Source organism: Pteronotus mesoamericanus, unplaced genomic scaffold, assembly GCF_021234165.1.
Source record: "Pteronotus mesoamericanus isolate MK-2021 breed Mesoamerican mustached bat unplaced genomic scaffold, CSHL_Meso_final contig_134, whole genome shotgun sequence".
Taxonomy (NCBI): domain Eukaryota; kingdom Metazoa; phylum Chordata; class Mammalia; order Chiroptera; family Mormoopidae; genus Pteronotus; species Pteronotus mesoamericanus.
In genome coordinates this window covers 3,028,773-3,051,650 of record NW_026555061.1, presented here as the reverse complement: position 1 = coordinate 3,051,650, position 22,878 = coordinate 3,028,773, and the positions used below count along the sequence as shown (strand labels likewise).

The window sequence follows — 22,878 nt, the reverse complement described above, 5'->3', positions numbered from 1 at the left end:
GGAAATTCCATACTGGTTTCTGCAGTGGCTGCAGCATCTGCGTTCCCACCGGCAATGCACTAGGGCTCCCTTTTCTCCACAACCTGCCAGCACTTGTTTGTTGACTTGTTAATGGTGGCCATTCTGACCAGTGGGAAGTGGTATCTCATGGTGGTATTACTTTGCATTGAAGATGCAAGTGTTTTCAGGTCATCTTTGGCAATAGCATGATTTATGGTCTCTGAATCCTGGGATTGGGGCTGGTGAAAGCAGAGAAGTAATATAGCATAACATCTTTTAACCATAACGGGGGTTATTTTTTTTCTTCTCAGGGATAGTTAAGAAAGGCCTGTTTTGTGTATACATTTTTAAGATTGTTTCTTAAAGTCGTTTGAGAGTTTATGAGAAGTTTAAATTACTTTTAGTAGTCATTAAAAATGTGTTATAATAAAGAGGTATACACATTTATTTTATTATCATAAGTATGCTTCATGAAAAAAATCTAAAACGTATTAATTAAAAAATGAAAATCACTCATAATTCAGTGATAATCACTCTTTACATTTTGATAGATTTTTTCCTAGTTGTTTTTCCTCTCCTCTATTTATGGATATAACGAAGTTTGAATTCTATTGTACTATCTTTGTTTTTTTAAAAAATACATTACTTTATGAACATTTCCCCCTGTCATTTCATATTCTTTGACAATATACTTTTCTGATAACATAGTTTATCTTACAGAGTTATAATTTACTTAACTGTTCTCTTGGGCATGTCACTTTGCTTGCAGGAAGCTTGTGTGATAGGTAATGGTTTCAGAAGTTATTACTCACTGTTGACAAGGCCTTCAGTTACTAAGTGTTGTAACTAGGCTGTGTGAATACCAAGTACTTTTATTTTTGCAGTGCAGTTAATTGGATATCAGCATTCTATGCTGCATTCCAGCTGAGTGATTACTGTTACGTGACATGTAGTTTTTGAGTAATGTCAGCTGTATATTTCACTTTAGTTTTTAATGACTTAACATACTTGAAATTTTTTATCCTATTTGCAAGTGTTTGAATGCATGCTATGAAATACAGCAAAGCTTAAGATTCATTTTCTACTTTCAAGTTGTCTGAGTAGTAAATAGTACAAAAAGAAAAGTAATATAAGTAATAGAAACATAACAAGAGAGGGCTGAAGACTGGTGCTAGGGGCCACTTGAGGCTGGAGAGGTTGTGGAATGTTTCAGAAGAGGTAAAATTTCACCTGGCTTTTGAAGGGGGTAAATGGGATTGAAGTGGAGAAAAGTTAAGGGAATAGTGTCCTAGACATAGGGAAAAATGTTTTGAATATGAGAACGTTTCCAATAGGAGAAAGAAAGTAGTTCTCTGCTGTAGAAAGCTTTAAATGCCTGACTGTCCTATTGATAATGGGAGATTCATTTATATCTTTCTTTTAGTTTTTTTACCCCTTTTATCTGCTTCCCTGTTTCTGTTTAGTTTACATAAATGTGATGGCTTGTTTTGCTTACTACCTATTTTCAGATTTTTTTCTTAACGCCTACCCCCCTATATTTTGCTACCTAATTTCTATTTTAACTATTAAAAAAAATCTGTCTGTACTTTGGTTTTCTATTCTGTTTCACTATTCCAGCTGGATATACTTAATTCTCCATGACATTTATTTTAGTTCTTTTCTGTAAGTGCGTGCCGGCGATGCGCTGGTTTCGGGTGCGGGGAAGACGAGGCGCGTCTGGATTGGTGCGTGTGTGAGTCCCGTGCGCCTTGGTCTGCGCGTGCGAAGCTGCCTAGTCCTGCCCCTGCCTTTCCGTCCTCTCGGTTTCCTTTTGCTTTAATGGCCGCAAAGACTGCAGTTTTAGGGTTGATGGGAGAGACTGAAGATTGGCTACTTTGACTCTTGAGTTGAGGGAGGCTTTAGGGATGTGTTTGCAAACTGTGCTCCATGCACTGTTGGCCTCTAGATGGTCTGAGAACAGAAGGGTTCTGTAGGGCCAGCGCTGCGGTTGCCTTTTGTGAAATCAGCGTGCATTGACGGGTTAAATATCCAGGGTCTGCAGTGAAGAAAACTAACTTGGTTTAACTGAGCTGTTTCTGAGATTATTTGGTAAAGGACTGCTTTGTTTTTCTTTTCTTTTTGGAGGTACTGGCCTAAGGATACATTATGGGAAATATTTCTCAGAGGATTATGAAGAGCTGTGGATCCCAGGGGCAGGAGGGTTTAAATAAGTGTTTGAAAACCTTAGTTGTGGATGAGAATGCTGGTTCAAGCCAGATCAAAGTATCCTTTGAAAAAAGTAGTTAAATTTCATTTAGTTTGGGATTATTTCAAATTTCATCCTAAAGGAAGCAGGAAAAAATGCCCTTTTCGGTTTTAATTATCTAACAGTTGAGGCAAACGGTTACGGTAGTAAATTTTGTTCAATTCAGTGTATTTGTTATTTAAATAAAAATTGGAACTTGCTGTTTTAAAATACAGTTCACTACATGAATGAAAATATGGAATCCCAACAAGTTAATCAAGTTGAAACATACTTTAAAATAGATATGCACAGAAAAATATTTTCATATTCTAGCATATGCCTGTCTTAAGCCTAAATTTTTTAAACTAGGGAATGGTAAGGTGAAGAGGATTTGTTAAGTTTTGAAAAAGAAAAATATTTTTCAGATTGCAGTAGTTTACAGCTGTTCTTTAGTCATATAATAAAATGATGTTTCAATGGCATTTAGTTTGCAGCAGCCTTTAAAATGCGGGGAGTGCAGGGTAGATAGTAGAGTAGCATTTGATGTGAAGACCCAAAGGATTTTTACAAAAAAAGAATTTGTTCTTTTTCAAAGCAAAAAACCCTCTAATTCTGAGATTTTACATCTGGTACGGATGTTAGAGATCACAGTTCCATCCTTTCATTATATGTGTGAATGCTGTTCATTTACAAAGTGTATGATACGATGAAGTTTTCTGTAGTAGAAACAACCAGTTTCAGGAATGGCAGCTCATTTGGCTCTTGTGACAGAAACATATCTGAATGTGATGTTACTAGCCATCAGAGCGCCTCTGGGCCTGATCCCTTCTCTGGAGAACTGTGTTGTGACTGATAATTCGTGAGATGTGGCTACCTTCTGATGTGAGGGGTCTTGATTATTTAAATTCTGTTTCCTCGGAATATCTAGCCCAGGGTATTTTTACCTTTTGTTCTAAATTAAAAAAAAAAATCTAATGCAAGGAGTGATATTGTCATGAAGCTGACATAAGTCAAAGACAAAAGGCCCGCCCCTGGGTCCAGGCTCTCCGTCAGCGCTGCCCAGCCGGCTGAGTGTCGGTCTAGGAGCCGTTCAGTGTCTGTTTACCCAAGAGCTTGCACTGTCCCTGCTCTACACGGCAGATACTTGAAAATCGTTTTGTTAGCGTGAGCTGTTCACGGCCCCCTTCACTTCCCCCACTTCCTTGTAGATATAGGTCATTTGCCAATAATGTGATAAAAGACTAAGAAAAAGATAAGGGAAGGTGAAAAAGCCACTTGTCTCCTAAGTACTCAGTTTTAGGTCCCCATTGGCAGACTAGTACGTGTGTGTTGATGTTCTGTACAGGTTGTAGTTTCATAGGATATTGTAGGCTTATCTAAATTTTGAAGGGTGATTAATTTAGGAGAGATGCCTCTAAAAAATGCTTAGCTGTTCTTTTATAAATCTTGAATAAAAGGAAATACGAAAAGGAGCAGATAGCAGAGGGGTAAATGGATCCTGTAAGAGAATGACAGTCATGAGGGAAGATGAAAGTAAGGTCTGAGTTCGAGTGACCTCGGTTTTGGGTGATGGGAAAATTTATTTTATGTGGTGGTAAGAGGTATGAGAGTATTATTTTTCACATTTTTTTTATTACCCAAGGACTAACAAAGAACTTTGATTTTCTCGTTGAAATATATTAACTGAACATAATAGGATATACCAGAGCAGCATTTTAATTTTGTTACATGGTAACTGCATTTTACCTTGTCTCAAGTTGTTCAGATTTGAATACTGATTTTTTAGTTAGCTTATTTATTGATATTTAAGGGCAGATAGCTTGGAGCCTGAGAAGGGGAAAAGAGTAAAAGTATTGGAGCAAGTAGTGATAATTAAGAGGGTTCTGATAGTTAAGTCTTTCATTTTGAGAATGAAGAGTCTCTCGGATAATAGTACTTACTGAATAACAAGGATGTATACCCTGACAGTATAAATATGGACTAGGAAAATGGTATAAATATGAAGCAGAAAAGGTATGTATCTTACATTTTTAAAATGCTACCTAAAAAGAGATCTATATTATGTACATAGACATATATTTATATAACCAAATAGCTGAAATGGAAGTTTCAGGAAATACTTGTATTACCTGTAATATAATCTAGTATTTTCTTGTTCTGTTCCATTTAAATATGCAGGTTGTGACTAATAGAGATTTAATGGGTTGTAACCTATGTAGTTTTATCAAAACCGTTGTTGACTCCTGCTGTAATTTAGGTTTCAACAAGCATTTTTTTTTTTAAATCCAGCACTTCACTAGGTGCTGGGGTACAAAGGTGAACAGGTTTTAGTTCAGTCTTTAAGGGAGCCATGCGGTGGTTTGGAGAGAAATGAAGAAAGAAACTGCTCTTCAGCGCTTTAACTGCTGTGACAGGCACGCGCAGGTTGGGGTGGAAGTGGACGCAGCACTTCCTGCAGGGAGATGAACACTTCCAGGTCCCTACATGTTGCATGATCCAGTCATTCCACTGCTTACAGGCTTGGCTTAATGTGAAATGTAGTTCTTTCCCCCCTCCCCCCGCCCCTGGTAAATTCTAAAATGAATGCTGTCGAGTTAAAAATACGAGATTTTTGAACTTTCAGCATACAGGCCAAGTTTGTGCAAGTAAATGTTATGTAGATAATCTTCAATAAACCTAAATCTCACAAGTGAGTTATATCGTTATCCTAAATATGTCACGGTAACTAGCTTTAATACCGTTTATTTGGGAAATACTTAATTTCTTTTTTCCTCTGAAGCTTATTTGTGACTTATCAAGAAGGTAAAGTTAGGAAGAAATGTTGTATAAATGTAAACATGTATCTTAGGATTATTTACTTTTTACCATTGGCTGTTTGCCCTGATAGTGAAAGATAAGCTACAAAACAAACCATGAACTTTTAAAAATGGAATAAAAGATAGATAATTATCCAACTTAGAAATTATTTTGTCATCTTACTAAATTTGGAAATATTCTGTATATTGACATCTTTTATCTTGTGGTTAGTTCGTTCATTCACAGTAAAACTTGGTACAAAAATTAGGAGTTTGGTTGCATTTTCTCTAAAACAACAACAACAAACCCTTAAAGTCTGGCATTTCTATAGAATTTTGTTTCTGTGGGTTACACAATTGTTACAGGTTTTTCCTGTGAGTGATAGGCTACTACATCAGGTTGAGGAAGCTAATGTCTGAGTGGATGTGGTGGTTGCCCTAGAATGATTTTGCCGTTAGCGATGAAAAATGTTTTCCTTATAGTTCTTGTGCAGCAGGCCGTGGAGTAAAGCACATTTTTATAATAAAGGTGATGAATTTAATCGCAAACTGGCAGCCAAATGGAAATTGCAGACCTTGATACTGGGAGAAAATTGCCTATAAAGCAACTCTTGAGAGAAGAGGCTTTAAATTTATCCACCCGTTTAGACATTGAGGAGCAGAACACAGGAATCACAGGATATTTTGCTTGGCCTGCTTAGTTTAGATGAATGACACTTGAGTGTTCTATTTAAGAGCTAGAGATACTTGGTTTAAAGTTGCTTATGCTTTGTATATAAAGCATTTAGCACATGCATTTTTGTATTTTATTAAAGATCTAAAATATTGCTGTCTTTTTATATTTTAGCGCATGATATGCCTAAAAGAATTGAAATCGATTGAATACACTTATGGTCACATGCTATGTTTCTGCCATTTAGATCATGGACTACAATCTTAAAGGATGCAAAATACTCTGGGTTTGTAAGTGATAATCAGTTGATAGAAGATCTGTCATAAACTGTCAGTCTTTACTGTCTTACATTGTATTTAAACTATTTATAAAATTTAGACACAATGGTAGAATTTCTATGATGAGAAATCTGGACTTTGTTACTTTTAAATTCTAAGTGACTAATGCCTGTCACTCCTATGAATAACCTAACCCTTGATCTAATATACAGTGTTTAGAGAATTCAACTCTGAATCTTGATATATTGTAGCATGTATTTGGAGGTGTGCTTTTCACCAGTTATACCCATACTTGTTAACAGATATCTGTGTTCAAGTTGAGAATTATTTGTTAGACTTATCTGAGGATGGTAAGTGTTTAAAATGTAAAAGTGCTAATACAAAATATGCAAATATTTCTTGGTATACTTCTTGAAACTGCTGGGTTCTGAAGGAAATTAAGAATTATTTCTTCTAAGAGGTTATTAGATTTTGCTTAGATACATGACCCTGATGTGATAAATTATATTTTTCTGGGCAGCACAGTATATTATGTAGTAAGAGTGTAGCTATGTTAAGTCTATGTTCTTAAGTATAGAATTATAGAAGTGTTTAGTTTTAAAGTAAAAGTAGGAATTTATTATTTGGTGGCTGAGAAAGTGAGAAAAGAAGGAAAAAAACGTTTTACGGACTCTCTGTATTTAGGAAATAATTTATTGAGGTTGTGCATGAGACTGCAGGTATGAAAACCAAAAAGTAATAGGAGTATTATTTCTTTCTTGTTGACTACCGTATTTTGCTGCATATAATCTGCACTTTTTTTGCCCAAATTTTTGAGGAAAAAATAAGGATGCGCATTATACATGGGTATAATAGTCCTATTTTTTCCGTGTATAATGCGCACAAAACATGGATTCTCATTATGCACGGCAGCACATTACACACAGCAAAATACAGTATGTACCAGTAATTGTAAGTTTGTCATTAAAAGTCATTTCATTTAAATTACTTTAAGTGCTAGATTGGTTGTATACATCCATAGGAGAAGTGAGCTTAGTATCTGATGTTGACTATGCATTAGAATGTGAGTCACCTCTGAAATTTGCCAAGTTTAAAAATAAATAAACTCCTCTACTTCCTTATCAATGATTAGTTGCTTGGTCGTTTTGTTTATTTGACTTACGAAAGCTGTGGCAAGTTTATCATTCAGAGGTAGAGCCCAAAGATAAATATTCTTTATGCTGAGCCTTTGTGAGAGAATTAAAATATACTTATATTTTAAATCTAATGGTCCTCATTCAGAAAATCAAAATGTGGAGAGCTTTATTTTCAATTTCAGAAAAAAAACAAAGTTTCATGTATTTTAACATACAGGATAAAGCAAGAATAAGGTATATGGAATATATATAAATTATGAACATATGTAATATATTAATAAGTTTAATATGTTTAATATATTTTTATAACAAATGATATACATATACTAATGATATAAGTATGGTGTGTCTGTGGGTGTGTGTGCACACGTGTGTATAGATGTACATAGTCCTTCCCTGAAACCTGGCTACTTTTGTGTAGCAGGTCGGGTGTAGTTGTTTATAAACTGACACCAAATTCATTTCCCAAAGATGCTGCTGGTGGTTCACTTTTTAAAAAGAGCTTTTTTCCCTTTTGTTAGTGATACGCTTACGTTCACATCCGCATCTGTCCCTCCATTGAAGGTAGCTGCTGCTGGGTTCAGGACTGTTCAGGCCAGAGTCTGAAACACCGAAGGCTCTGCAATTCTGAGTTGCCCTGGAAGGGTTTTGGAGTCCTGTGTTTGAGCAGCCACATCGCTGGGTGAGCGCGGGCTCACAGGGTTGGCGGACTGGATGGGGCAACGTACGGGGGCACGCGCAGTGGCACTGCAGTTTGAAGGTGGCAGTAGAAGATGTGATACTTTTCTGTTATTTTTGTGTAGATACTTTTTCTAAGGTGTTGAGTTGTAGTTACGCAAATACACATTATAAGCCAGAATGTTTCCCCCCCAGCTTTCTTCCCCCAGGTTATTTAGTTGAGGTTAAAAATTGAACTCTAGAAAAGAGGTTAAACGGAAACAGGTCAGATCCTGGAGCCAAAAGCTCTTAACATTTTTAAATAATGTGTTGTGGGAAATGCTGTAGAGAATATTTTCCTCAAGTATTTAAGAGTCATTTTTAATAAGCAAAATGCACTGTGGGGTTTATATTTGAGTAGTTTGTAAGGTTTTCTTAATTGAATATTTAAAGACAAGCTTAGTAAGAATGCGTTGGAAAAATTAAGCTGTATCTTTGTTACATCTATATCCACTTGCTATTTATGATGAATTTACATTTGCAAACAGTATTTGGTTATTTGGTGGGTATATGCTTATAGATTCTAGGAAAAGAGCAATTACAAATTTTAGGTTAACTGATATTCATCATATCAGCAGATAATTATCTTTCAGACCTATTTGTCAGGATATAGAGTTTCCAGAACATATCATTTTATGTCACAGTCATTGATAATGATGATATGGACATACATGTATATGTGTCAGATATATATAGATATAGATCTATATATAGATATATGTGTGTATGTATTCATTATCTTAACCTTGACAGCAGTCCTGTGTGAGCTGGAAACAAATCTATTTTCTAGATGAAGAAATGGAAGCAGACTGAGATACTACAAAGTCCTCCCCCCCCCATAATTTCACTTCAGCACTTTGTTTCTCTGTTCCTCATCGCAGATCAACCATGTAGTCAGCTGTTTTGTAAATTTCCTTAAACAACATTTTACCTAACATGAAGTGACCATTTAGGTTAGTTCTGGACAAAGACAAAGGAGAGTCAGTTTTCCTCTTATCTTGAGTTGCCCTCTTTTGTATACACATTACATTAAATTATCTTTATGGCTTTGGTCTGTTGAATGTAAATACCTTCCTTGACTAGAAAGTGTCCACTTTTCATAAGAGAAAAGACATATTCATGATGCAGGAAGTGTATTAAGTTTCTTTCAAAGCTTGTTTGTGTAACACTGACCACCTGAGAGGGGGTTGATGTTTTGATGTCTTTATTCTGATGTGCCTCTTACTAAAGGTTACTGCTAATGCCTCAGGTGGCTGTGAATTGGCCTGGTTTTGAGAGATTTTACGGTCTTTTACACACTTGCCTGCTTTTAAACAAAGTATACTGTCGGGTTCTAATGTACAGCCTGTTTTTCTGTTGCCTATGAAATTACCTAAAGATTGTAAATCTTGCTGTACTTAGTCTTCCTAAGAATGCTTAAACCATTTTAAACCACTATTAAGGAGAGGTTCATCTCTTCAAGGCTAGGTTTTGCTCATTTCCCAGCACTATGGCAGTGGTGCAGTGCCGTTTGAAATAAGGTTATTTTTTTAGACTTTGGTTTGAGTCAGTAATATTCTACCTGTTCCTATCAACGCAGGCCTTGGTGAGGACAGAACTTTGTTTTTAGAAATTGTGTTCATTATGAATTTTCTAAGGGAAAACAAGGTATTAGTTTCAAGGAACAAATTCTTAATTTGAATGGTAATGTGCATATCTTTAAACCTTAATGTGGCTACTCTTAAAATACACAACCCTTCATTGGCCTGTGTTTTGAGAAGTTTTTGAGTAAATGAAGTACCTTGAGCAAGAAAAACAGAACCACTTACCTGGATCATCATAGGCACTGATAAACGTATTAGTCTAGTACAGAGATGGGAGTAGGAGTCTGAAAATTAAGGTTTGGGAAAAAATCCTTGAGAGGGGACAGAAGGATCTACTTCAGGTTTTCTCCCCCCCGCCGGATCATATCAGATCTGTCAACATTAATGTCATCAGAGTGATAACTATACATCCATGTTCTTTCTGCTTGAATCCTCCTTTCCTTCATAATAATTAAAGTGCGGATTTACGTATCTAGAATCCAGTGTTCCCTAGGTTGGTGTTTTCCTGCTATCGAACCAGATGAAACCACAAAACTCTGTTGTTTATTCTCTTTAAAGGCTGCTTTGCATACTGCTCGGGTCCAGGTATTGTCTGGACACCAGCCTTGTCTGTCAGTCACTTCCAGCCACCAGCCTGTTCCCACGGAAGCCACTTCTACAGCTGGAAGGAGGATGGCAGCGGAGGCCCTGTTGCTTGCCAGGGGTCCCGCACCCAGCCCCTTGCTGTGGGAAGGCAGAATGGGGCGGGCTGTTAGGTGCCAAACGGTTTCTAACTTTGTTATTCCGTGAAATTTTTTTTTTCTTCTACCAGGCTGAGAAATTTATGTCTAGAGTTATCTTAGGTGTCCTTAGAAGTAAAAGTAAACATAGACCATGAAAAACTTAAGTGGCTTGTTGAAGGACACGCAGGAAGTTCCTGGTAGATCTTAAATGAGAATCTCATCTGACTTGCGTTGTAGGAATAGTTTAGATTATACCATTCTCTCTTTTCCTTTATTTGTGTGTACCCCCCCGCCCCCACGTAAACATTGGCACTTTTCTTTCTTTTTCTGTTTATCTACATCTTCAATTTCGACCTTCTTCCCCATCTTTTTCCAACTCTTTTACTGTCTGCTGTCATTCCTCAGTCTCAGGACCGCTTTTGCTAGCAGAGCGGTGTGAGTAAAAGAATGCAGCTTTTGGAGTCAGATGTGGCTTGGATCTTGACTCACAAGTTATGTGATCTTTGGTGAAGTGCTTAATCCTCAGACCTCAGTTTCATAACCATAAGGTGGAGATGAGACTAGTACTTATCTGTAAAGAAATCCACCTAACCAGACTACAGGCATAAAGTGCTGGCCTCCAAGGCAGACTTTGAAGGGAGACTTAGCACTTGGAAAGATGTCAGCCCTCTTAACTCCAAATTCTGAGCATGAGAGATGCTCCTGACTACTTGTGTGCTGTCGTTATCTTCCCAGGTCTCTCAGCTTTTTCATTCCCCGTAGCAGGACGCTGTGGCATTTAAATCAGCCCTGGGAAAGGTCTGGGTAACAGGAGAAATGGAGACGGACTAACAGGTAGCTGGATAGTTTGTTTGCAAAGGAGACTTCAGTTTAAACTGTGCCCTGTAGCACTGCCTCTTTGTGTAGTTGTTGGGTCAGCTTGGTTTTTCCAGAGGGTTTTGTCAAACACACCTGCTCTTGGAAACGCAGCCTCACGCAGGAATGTGATGTCTAGAGGAGACAGGAGCTCTTCTTGGATTCCTGAGAACTCAGTTTTCCCTGAGTAATCACTTCTAACATGTCTGTCTTCTAACCACAAAGACCACATGACCATTGCATCCAACATAGGACTTTTAATAGTTTCATAATTTCCTTAGATTTTGTTATAGGATAATGGTGAGGAATAGGAATTCCATAAAGGTTAAAATTACTGTTACTTCACTATATGAAGTAAGGTGACAGGTGCTTGTTTGAGGCCATCCCTGAGCACTCTGCTTTGGCTAGGACTTCTGTCCACTTAGCCTCTGATAGATGAGGAACCATGTCTGTTTTTGCACTTGACTGACTCCTTAGGGCCCAGTTCATAGTAGGTCTATAGTACAAATTTGTTGAATACATGTAAGAAAAAACCATTATATTGTATGTACCATAGATTATTGACAGTTTTTTGAAAAGCTCAGGTTATACTTCATTCAGGCCAATCTGTTTTACTTTTTGGAAATAAAAACTTACCATTAAGCTTTTTACTAAATATGCTTTGAATAAAGTGTTGAACTGTGCAGACTGTAAATATAGAGGTTATGGAAAAACTGGAGGAATGAATCGTTACAGCCTGCTGTTGCTGTCCTGGTAGGGCCATCCTTTTCCTTGGGGGTGGCGGGGCAGAGAGAGAGAGAGTTTTAAAGCTAAGGCCATTCATGTCGAGGTGTTGGTGCATTTCATCTTCTCATTTGATCTAGAATACACTAGAGCGGGGGTCCTCAACCTCCAGGCCTTGGATGGCAGGAGGTAAGCTTGGATATAACACTCTTGAATCACCCCGAAACCATCCCCTCCACCCTCCGGTCTGTGGAAAAACTGTCTTTCACAAAACAGGTCCCTGGTGCCAAAAAGATTAAGGACCGATGCAGTAGAGAATTTAACATTGATGTAATGAGCATATGTTATTAACCAAGTGTTTTGGAGTCTCATGAATCCAGAATAAAGGGAGCCAAACCCTCTGAAGGAGAAAGAATTCATTATTCATTTCTGATACTTTAAAAGGAAAAAGGAAGGAGGAATCAAACATATGACCTATTGATGCTTGAGTAGAGTTTCAAGAGTGCTTTGTAGCTTTGTTTGTTTTTGTGCTAATGGTCCTAATAAGGTTTGTTTAAGTGGTGTCCCTCCCACACCCTGCCCCAATCTAGATGTTGGGAATATAGCAAAAGGCAAAAACAAAGCTCTCTGCTGTCTGTATTTTACATTCTTATGTAGGAGACAGGGCAATCAGCAATAAATACATTCTATACCATGTTAGGCACTGTGAATTAGGGGAATACAATGAACGGGATAAAGGGATTGGAGTGTTCTGGATGGATTGGAGTCAAGTGCAGGCATTGAATAGGGAGGTCAGAGAGCCTTGTTGAGATAGCAGCATTGGGGCAGAGCCTTGGAGGAGGTAACGGAGCAAGCTGCGCTGCTCCTCAGGGACTAGCCTCCCCAGTAGAGGGAAAGTCCATGCCAAGCGGTGAGGCCAGGGGCAGGGGTGCCCTCTGTGGCTGGGGCTGCGCGTGGTCTGGGAGTGGTCGTTGGGGCGGCGGCAGTGGATTGGTTATGAGAGTGGGGCCGGGTAAGGGGGAGCCTCTGGGTGTGGGGTTCCATGCAGCCCTTTGTGAGACCTGAGCTTTTACACTAACTGCATTAGAGCACTGGTTCTTCAACATGGCGCAGGCCCTGTTAGAGAGGCTGTGAGGTCAAACTCTTTTCATACTGATGTTATTTGACTTTCATTCTCACATGAATATACAGTGGAGTATTCCATAGGCTATGTGCTGCGTGATGTTGCAACAGGTTGAATTTAGAAGACAGGAGAATCTGCTCTCTCTTTTAAGGAAGAGAGGTCAAAGATTTGCAAAAGTATAGAACAGTGCCTCTTCCCACTGTTTCGTTTTGTTGGAAAAATCTATTTTCCTTAAAGTGTTTTCTTTAGCATGTAATGAGGTTTACTATTATTATAAAATGAATCAAAATTAACTTATTGAAGTTTTGATTTCTATTACAGCAAGTATTAATAGTTACAACTCTGAGCAATAAAAGCTCTTTAAGTTCCTTGTACTAACTCTTTTAAGTGTGGGCTCCTGAGAGCAAAGTTGGAGAACAGCCCCGCGGGAACCGTTTGGAGCAGAGCAGTGACATTGCTTGGGTTCTAACAGGCCGACTCGAGACTACAGAACAGACTGGCATGAGGCGGGTGGAAGCGGGGGGCTGGCGAGGTTCAGTGGTTTAGGGGAGAAACGCATGTCAGCCGGAATCAGGGTGGTGGAGCGGAGGTGGCGAGAAGTGGGATACTGTGTGTATTTTGCTGGTGGAGTAGATATGAAGTGTGAGAGAAGGGACTTGCCATTTTCTGATATCAGTAGGAACAATTTTGGGGGCAGATAAGGAGTTTGGTTTTGAATGTGTCAAAGTGACATGTTTCATGTTTCGAAGGCAGTTGGAAATGGCATTTGGAGTTCAGGGAAGGTTAGTCTGAAATGTCCTTGACCGAGTTTTTGTCAGATTGTTTTGATAATATTTTATGATAGCGGTTAGCTTTCATTCTAATAAATTAAACTTTTATGATCTCAACAAGAATGTTGTATTCTGCATTTTAAAACTCTTATTAAAATTGCTTTCCAAGAATATATGATAGAAGAACATACATTTTTAGAGGCAGTAAAAATATAGTAAATGCAGTTCTGCCAGTAGCAGAACATTAGGTATTCTAAATCCAGTTCTTTGTATAGTAAACCAACATCGGCTTAATTAAAGGGGATCATATTGTTTTACCATTTTAAAGTAATGTTTTCAGCTCTAGTCACATTGACACCTGAGGGTACTGTAGTGTTGCTGTTGTTAAAAAAAACTGGAAGTTTGATTTTCTTTTCTAAGTTAACCTTGATGCTTGCTATAAAGGACCTTTGGGAATATTGTGTATAGTGGATTGCCTACTCACATTCATTTGCTTTTGTTTATGAAATTAAGGTGACACTCATGTGGCGCATGATTACAATCTTAGGTTTTTCCTTTTTTGAGCTTAGGTGGATTTTGGGATACAATTGAAAATGATAATTAAAAAGTCAAAGAAATTGATTAGGAAAGGTAATCTATCCCTCCCCCTACATAGACATAATTCCTTCAGAATTTTTGGGAGGTACGTTTCATTTTCATTCTGATTTACCAAAATCTCTTTAAAGCCCTTAGGGATTTGAGGCTTGAAGAGGATAAAATGCCTAGTGACAGATCCCTTCTCACTTTCTCAAATACAAATGTGTAGAGCCATGGTTATATTAGGATTTAGTGCTTCCCGAGGATATTAGTAGTTTAATACATTTTGGAAATGTTTGATTCCAGTAGGAGTCGAATTGACTGTATGTGGTTCTCAATTGGTCATGAAATACGTACAGTTTTTTATTATGGGGCATCAACACAGATGGGCTGCAGAAACGGCCTCTCTGTGAAGGAAAGGGAGACTCCTGGCTGATAGAGTTGTGGAGAAAGAGGAACCGTAAATGGGATCTGGTCTAACTTCATTTTACAGAAGAAGGAACTGAAACCCACAAGGTCTCAGCTATACATGTTAAAGAAAGTTAAATATATTTTGAATTATTTTGAAAGAGTTTTTTTGTTCTACTTAATTTATTTTTTAAAATAATTTTTTATGGTATTTTTTATTACCAATAAGTTCTCTTATACGCCCCTCCCCAGCAGTCACCCCTTGTTGTCCATGTCCACGCGTCCTTTTCCCTTGTTGCTCAGTCCCGCCCCCCCTCACAGCTGGCAGCCTGCTCTCCGTCTGTGAGTCTGTCTCCGTTTTCCTTGTCAGTTCAGTTTGTTCATTAGATTCCACATGTAAGTAAAATCACATGGTATTTGACTTCCTCTGACCGGCTTATTTCACTGAGCATAGTGTTCTCCAGGTCCCCCCGTGCTGTCACAAAGGGTAAAACTTTCTTCTCTTTTACAGCCGAGTAGAATTCCATCGTGTACATATCCCATAGTTGTTTTATCCTCCCATCTACTGATGGACACTTGGGCTAGTTCCGTGTCTTGGAGATTGTACATAACACTGCCGTGAACAGAGGGTGCGCGTGTTCTTTCGAATTAGTGTGTTGGGTTCCTTTGGATATATTCCCAGGAGTGGGATAGCTGGGTCGGAAGGCAGATCCATCTTTAATTTTTGGAGGTATCTCCATCCTGCTTTCCACGGTGGCTGCACCACCTGCATTCCCACCAACGGTGCAAAAGGGTCCCCCCTTCCTCCACATCCTCGCCAGCTCTTGTTGTTTGTTGGTTTATTGATGATAGCAGTTCTGACAGGTAAGGGATGGTATTTCATTGTGATTTTAATTTGCATTTCTCTGATGATTAGTGAAGTTGAGCATCTTTTCACCTGTCTGTTGGCCATCGGTATGTCCTCTTTGGAGAAGTGTCTGTTCAGGTCCTTTGCCCATTTTTTGATTGGGATTTTTTTGGGTGTTGAGTTTTGTTAAGTTGTTTATAAATTTTGGATGTTAACCCCTTATCAGATGTATTGGTGAGTATGTTCTCCTATTCTGTGGGTTGTCTTTTTATTTTGTTGATGATTTCCTTTGCTGTGCAAAAACTTCTTAGTTTGAGGTAGTCCCATTTGCTTACCTTTTCTTTTGTTTCCCTTGCCTGGGAAGGTATATCTGATAAAATATTGCTATGAAGTATGTCTGAGATTTTGCTGCCTACGTTTTCTTCTAGGATTTTTATGGTTTCAGGTCTAACATTTTTTAAGTCTTTGATCCATTTTGAGTTTATTCTTTTGTGTGGTGCAAGAAGGTGGTCTAGTTTCCTTTTTCCGCATGTATCTGTCCAATTTTCCCAGCACCTTTTATTGAATAAACGGTCCTTAGTCCATTGTATATGCTTACTTGCTGTGTCAAATATTAATTGACTATGAAGGTATGGGTTTATTTCTGGGCTGTCTATTCTCTTCCATTGATCTGTGTGTCTGCCAGTACCAGGCCATTTGATTACTGTGGCCTTGGAGGGTAGTTCGGTGTTAGGTGGAGGGATTCCTCCGGCTCTGTGCTTTTCTCATGGTCACTGTTGCTGGGTGGGGCGTTTTTGTGGTTCCATATACATTTTTGAAATACTTGTTCTAGTTCTGTGAAATACGTCATTGGAATCTTGATAGGAGCTTCAACATAGTCCTGGAAGTCCTAGCCACAGCCATCAGACAAGAAGTAAAAGGCATCCCAATTGGAATGGAAGAAGTAAAACTGTCCTTATTTGTAGATGATGTGATTCTGTACATACAGAATCCCAAAGATTCCACCAAGAAACTACTAGGACTGAGAAATGAATTCAGCAAAGTAGCAGGATAAAAAATTAATATCTAGAAATCAGTTGTCATTTTTATATTCCAATAACAAACTGACAGGGGAATTTAAAAGAATAACCCCATTTATAATTGCTTCAGAAAGAATAAAATGTCTAGGAATATATCTAACCAAGGAGGTAAAAGACCTGTGCTCAGATGTGATGTGTCTATGGATGATCACTGAAACATTACTTTTGATAGTGCAAAATTTGCAGTATAAAAATCTATAATAGCAAAATGGTTATTTATAGTATATCTATGTAATATTATGCAGACATTAAATTTATTCAAAGAGAAAGTTTGGTAACATACGAAAAATATTGATGGTGTTATGTGTTAAGAAAACATGATAAATAATTGTCAATATGGAATAAGCTCAAATATGTAAAAAATAAGTGAACTGTAAAAATGAAAGAAGAAAAAGGCCTGTACTGGGAAAATTATATGACAAAGATAGAACTTGAAGAAGATACATCTGATGGAAGCATATACCGTTCTCATGGATAGGAAGAATTAACATCATTAAAATGTCCATACTATTAAAGTGATCTATAAAGGTTATTTATAGCCTTTTATATTATATTTTAATATATTAATATGTATATTAAAGGTTGTATATAGATTATATAAAGGTTATATAAAGGTTTTTTAATATATATATAACCTTTAATGTATAAAGGTTATTTATAGCTTTTTATATTATATATTAATATTGATATTAATGCTTTCACTAAGCAGGGTTTTTTGTGTGTATATGTGTGTGTGGTTTTTTTTTTTTTTCCTCCCCAAAACTAGAAAAGACATTGGCATGGCTTTCATTCTCTCCTACTATCCCACCCCAAATTAAATCCCTCAGCAGGTCAAAGCAAAAGCTTTTACTTTAATTTTTTATTTTGCAATAAATTTAGGCTTGATAAAAATAGGAAAACCTAGTTACAGAGGTTAATGATAACTCATATAAACAATACTACAGTTACAGGGACCAGGAAATTAACGTTGATACAGTATTATTAACTAATTGGTGATGTCTCTTTAGTTTCTTCCAGTTTGTGACAGTGTCATGTTCTTTCATGACACTTTTATTGACACATTTGAGGGTTGCTGGTGTGTTACTTTGTAGAATATTCTTCAATTTGGGTTGTCTGATGGTTTCTCATGATTAGATTGAGGTTATGCATTTTTGGCAAGAAAACGGCAGAAGTACTGGCTGGCCATTTTTGTTCTCAGTGTATCATACTAGGGGTATAATTGTTTTTGTCATACTAACTTTGATCACCTGGTTAAAGTGGTACCTGCCAGTTTTGTCCACTAGACAATTTCTTTTTTTTTTTTTCTTTGTAATTAATAAATGTCTTGTGGGGAGATTCTCTGAAACTGTACAGGTATCCTATTATACTTTTTGTTCACTAACTTTAGCATCCATTGAATGGTTCTTGCCTGCAGTAGTTACTACTGTGGCTTTCTATTGTCAATTTTCTGTATCCACCTTTCTATATTTATTAATTGGAATTTTATAAGGATGATCTGTCCCTTCTCTCCCATATATTTATTTTATTTAATTCATATCATTTTGGTGACATGGATTATAATCCACTACCATAATTATCATGTTGTAAGTAAAAACATCTAATAAAATTATTTTTGAAATTTTAATACAATGAGATGTTTAAAAATGCAAAGGTCCATAAGTATATGGTGGGAAAAAATCTCTCTTCCACCTCTATATCTTGGGTACCCATTTCCATTGCAATGAGTTTATTTTTATTCGTCCAGAAATATTAAAAGAATTGAGAAAAGAATCTTTAGTAAAAATTGTTAGATTCTCAAGTATTACTTTTTACCTGGATTCTGATGATACCTACTGATTTACTGTTGTATCTTAAGATATTTTTGACAAAGATTTCTTAACCTTCAGATTTAAGTTTAAATTTTCATACAGTGCATATTATGTAGAAATAAGGACTGGTTTTTCCTGAGCATTCTAAACAGCATTCTAAATGTCTAGAAAGCAAAATTTTTATTCAGTAATACTTGATATTTAACTCATTTAACAGAGTTCAAAAGTAACCTACAATTTAATTTATATGGTAAATGATACATAGTCCAATTAAATAATAGGGTTTTATTCACTTTTTAAAAGATCCTTTCCTTCACTCTGTTCTCTTCTTTCTAATAGCCTGTTGTGCTTTCTGTGTATACCAGCAGTGTCCATGTTCTCGTTCAGGGAGCTCGGAGTGAAATAAGAAGCTGCAAAAATGGTTTTTTTGGAGTTACCGGTAAATTGAACTTATTGGACTAAACATAGTATAGCTAGTGATGAACCAAAAGTTGGCTTGTTCCATTTTCTTCTTTTACATTCTCTAATTACTATCTCTTAAAGTGAATTTTAGGATTCTTATTTCAGGAAGTCCTTTATGAGACAGTAAATAAGAGGTGGTTGTACTTACTGTGACCTTGGACCAATATTTTTACTCTTGGAGCATTATTACTACTATTATTATTATTATTATTTTGCAAAATGGGTATTCAGATTCTGATGGGAATCAGGTGATAATTCATATAATTTTTTTTAGCGTAGTGGAGGTGGTGCTCATATATTAAAAAATAATTAGATGGGTCTTTGTGAGTTTTTTAAAGAGTTGGAAATCACTGACTTAATCCTTATTATAAGTTTGTGTAGAGAATCCAGTAATGCATGCAACATTTGACTTAAAGTACTTTCTACTTACCTAATGGGAATATCTTTATTTTCTAAGTGATAAGTATAAAAATATTGATACAGTAATGTGAAAGCCAAATAGTCCTTACAAATCCATCTCCCACAGATGACTGCTGTTAATAGTTGTTATAGCTTTAGAGTTGACACATAAATTATATTAGTTTAAGGTATACAACATAGCGATTAGACATTTATGGAACTTACAGAACTATTACCCTGGCAAGTTCGGTACCCCTCCGACATCATACGTGGCCGCTGCCAATTACTGACTGTGTTCCCTGTGCTGTGCCTCACATCCCCTGTGCCTCTCGGCAGTTTGTGCTGCTAATCCCTTCACCCCACTCCTGCCGCGCCCCCCCCCCCCCCCCGCCCTGTTCTGGGAACCATCTGTTTTCTGTAGGAGTTTGTTTCTGTTTTGTTTGTTTATTTTGTTTTTTAGATTCCACATTAAGTGAAATCATATGGTATTTGTTTTTCTCTGTCTGACTTACTTCACTTAATAAGGTCCATACATACCCAGGCATGAAATGCTAGATCATGTGGTAGTTGTAGTTTTAATTTTTGAGGTGTAGAATCTTCTTACTTTCATGTGTCTATCTAAAAATACACATACTTAGTATAAATTGAATCAGACAATAGACATTCTTTTCTGTAACCCTTGAAAGAGCTTTTGCAGGAAGGTGCAGCTATTGTTAAATAACTTACAAGATAAAAAACAGTTGCTGAGAACAATCATGGAAATAGGATGTACATTTTCATGAGACTTGGCTGTTTCATATTTTTTATGTGAGATATAGCAACAGTTTTGCACAATCATTAATTTTGGCAATTTAAAGAAGAGCTATGATATTGAATTTAATTTTGTAGTTTTTCTTTTTGTGCTTATAGTTCTGCAGCACAAGTACAGTTTAACCTAAAAAATAAGGTCCCATCTAGAGAATTATTGATAGCTTGCTTCTTCTTTTCCTTGTAACTTTTAAAGCAGTTTCCTCAAAATTAAATCAGATATAATTTATTTTGGTTGTTTGAGTAAGCAAAACATATTCCACTAAATAGTGCATATTATGTAGTAACCTCCTTTTTAATGCACTTGCTTTTCTATTCCTTGTGAATGTGACTCTTTAAAATGAGCACAGTGAAGTTATATTATTCTATGGGTTTTGCTATGCTCAAAATATCTTTAAAGCTTTTCTGGTATTTAGTGAACCCTGAATTAGAGGTTTCTTCTGGCAGAAGAGAGCTTTGTTGACTAAGGGTGCATGTGACAGCCACCTCTGTGTAGTGGCAGTGCTTCAGGTATGAATACGCCCCTAATGTTGTGTTAATACTTAATGAGTGTCATGTAAATAGAGACTAAGAATTGTCGGGCAAGGCCTAAGCTGACTGAGAGCTACTCTGCTGTTTGTGTGACTGTCCCAGGCCAGGGTCCGGCTGGAGATGGACTGCAATAGTGAGGAAATACAGAGCTATTTCAGCTTCAGCTGAAAAGGTGAAAGCTGTCATCTTAGCTTTGCTTGTAAAACTTACGCTATGTACATCAAAACATAGATATTTTTATAAATAGTAGGCTCTTATTTTACCGCACAAATTATTGGAAAATGTGAAATTTTAAAAAAGAGGCAATGATGGTCAATTGATACTATAACTTTTTAATTTTAGCTCCAGCTGTATTACAAGTTTAAAGTAATTTTTTGATGGATTTAAGTGTAAGGCACAAAGAAAACAGATGCCCAAATACAATGTCTGTTAATATCGTAATAGCTAGTTGAGCAATTAGAATTAGCTGCGATAACATTGAGTGTACAGGACATGTCTTGTATAACTTTTCAGTGTCTTAAACAGTCATCTTTTAATTTGGATTGTTACGAATCCTGAAAATAATAACTTTTATTGATTTTATTGGTACATCATTGATAGTTTTTGTTTACTGAGCTACTAAGTATTTTTAATATGTCCTAATTTTTTTTTCTTTGGTTTAAATTTGTTGGAAAAATTCTAAGCCAGAAAGTGAAATAGGACTATATTTTCTTTTTTTAATCTTTTTTATATTTTTAATGGTTCAGATACATTTGTCTCCATTCTCTTTCCGCCACTTTCCCCTCCCCCACCCAGCCCTACCTCCCACCCTCAATATTCTTTATCCAGTCTTCCAGCATTGCAGCACTGAATTTATACACAGTGTTTATCGACTGCTTGATTTTATAATTTAGATTTCTCACCTTCTATTTTTCTCTTCTGTGCTATTCATTTGTCTTGAATTCTGACATTTAACTTTCCCCATAGAGTGATTCATCTGTTACTTCATTCAGTAGTTCAGATTTTAAAAGAATGTGCAAAATTTTAAGGTGGCAAAGGGTGGGATGCACATAGAATAACTCAGGTGTAATAAAAGAGCAGTGGCGGTGAAGAGCCACAGGCAGAAATGAGCTGAGGCTTATGAAATAGAAGAATGATTTTAAACTTAAATTCATAGGTAAAATAAGGGGAAGAGAAAAGGCTTAAGGCAGATGATGTATATTAACAGTTCGCATAAAACTATTCTATGCGGCAACTATTTTTCCTCATAGGAGAACAGTTACTGACTGATACTTGAGCTTTAGTTTGGAAAAGGAAAAAAAAAATCAGGATAATTAAAGTGGAAGAATGTGAGGAGACAGTAAGTGGCATAAGCAAAACAAGTTTGTAGCCCTAAACAAAAGTAGCTTTCAGGACGCTGAGATTCGGAAAAAACTCAATAAATGAGTATCAGTTCAATAAAACATGGAAAAATGAGAGGGGCCTGAATGATGGAACGGTGACTGCTCCCCCAGAGAAATTTATATTCTAAACTTGATGGCACAACCTGTAGGTTCCAAAACAGATTATTTCCTGTTGAAATCTAGAGATCCGGAGGGAGGTTCAGGTCCTCCTGCAGCTTGAGATTTCATCAGATACCTGGTAAGGTGTGTCTGTATTTTAATATCCAGGCTAGAGAAGTGTGAGCTCTATGAAGTTGCAATTAGTTGGATCTTTGACTCATAGAATAGTCAGCCCTAAAAAATGTCAACTGGTAGATGAATGAAAACAGCCACACACAAAAAATTAACTTGTCTCAGTAGACACGCAGTTGTGGCTGTGTCGGCGGTGGAGGAGGCTTGCCTTGGCACCGCTGGCCCATCAGCAGTGTGAAGTGCTCGCCGAAGAAGCAGAGGTGTCCCTGAGCACACTGTGGCAGGCGGGCGCTTGGGCCGGGGTCAGCAGCCCCAGCTGGCTCAGCCGTCCGCTGTCAGGGAAGGCTGTCTCTGGTATAGGATTTTCCATACTGAAGGACACATAGGCACATGGAATGTGTCTAGGTGAGTGGGAGGGGATAAAACCATGTCACTGCGCATTTAAAGAGGACACTTAGCTGTTACAGAACTCTTCAGGTGTTCATAGGGCTGTCACGTGAAAGGCATTGGATGACCTGTTTATGAGCTTTGGAGTGTTTAGTGGAGGAGTGGCAGAAATTTTAGGGATGATTTTTGCTCAGCGAAATACATTTGTAACATTTAAGAACTCCAGAGATGTCTAAAGCAAACTGTCTTGATTTTGGGTATATTTTTGGGTCAGTGTAGTGGTAATTTTTACACTGGGAGATTCAACAAATTGTTCTGAACCTTGAGTTCTCTGAGCCACTGCTGTGGGCTGATGAAGGCAG

General features: G+C 37.2%; 1 protein-coding gene across 5 annotated transcripts in view; it reads left to right on the top strand.

Annotated features, from left to right (window-relative positions):
• The window catches only part of QKI (QKI, KH domain containing RNA binding), a 146,542-nt gene that overhangs the window by 14,966 nt on the left and 108,698 nt on the right, over positions 1-22,878 (top strand). The window lies entirely within an intron of this gene.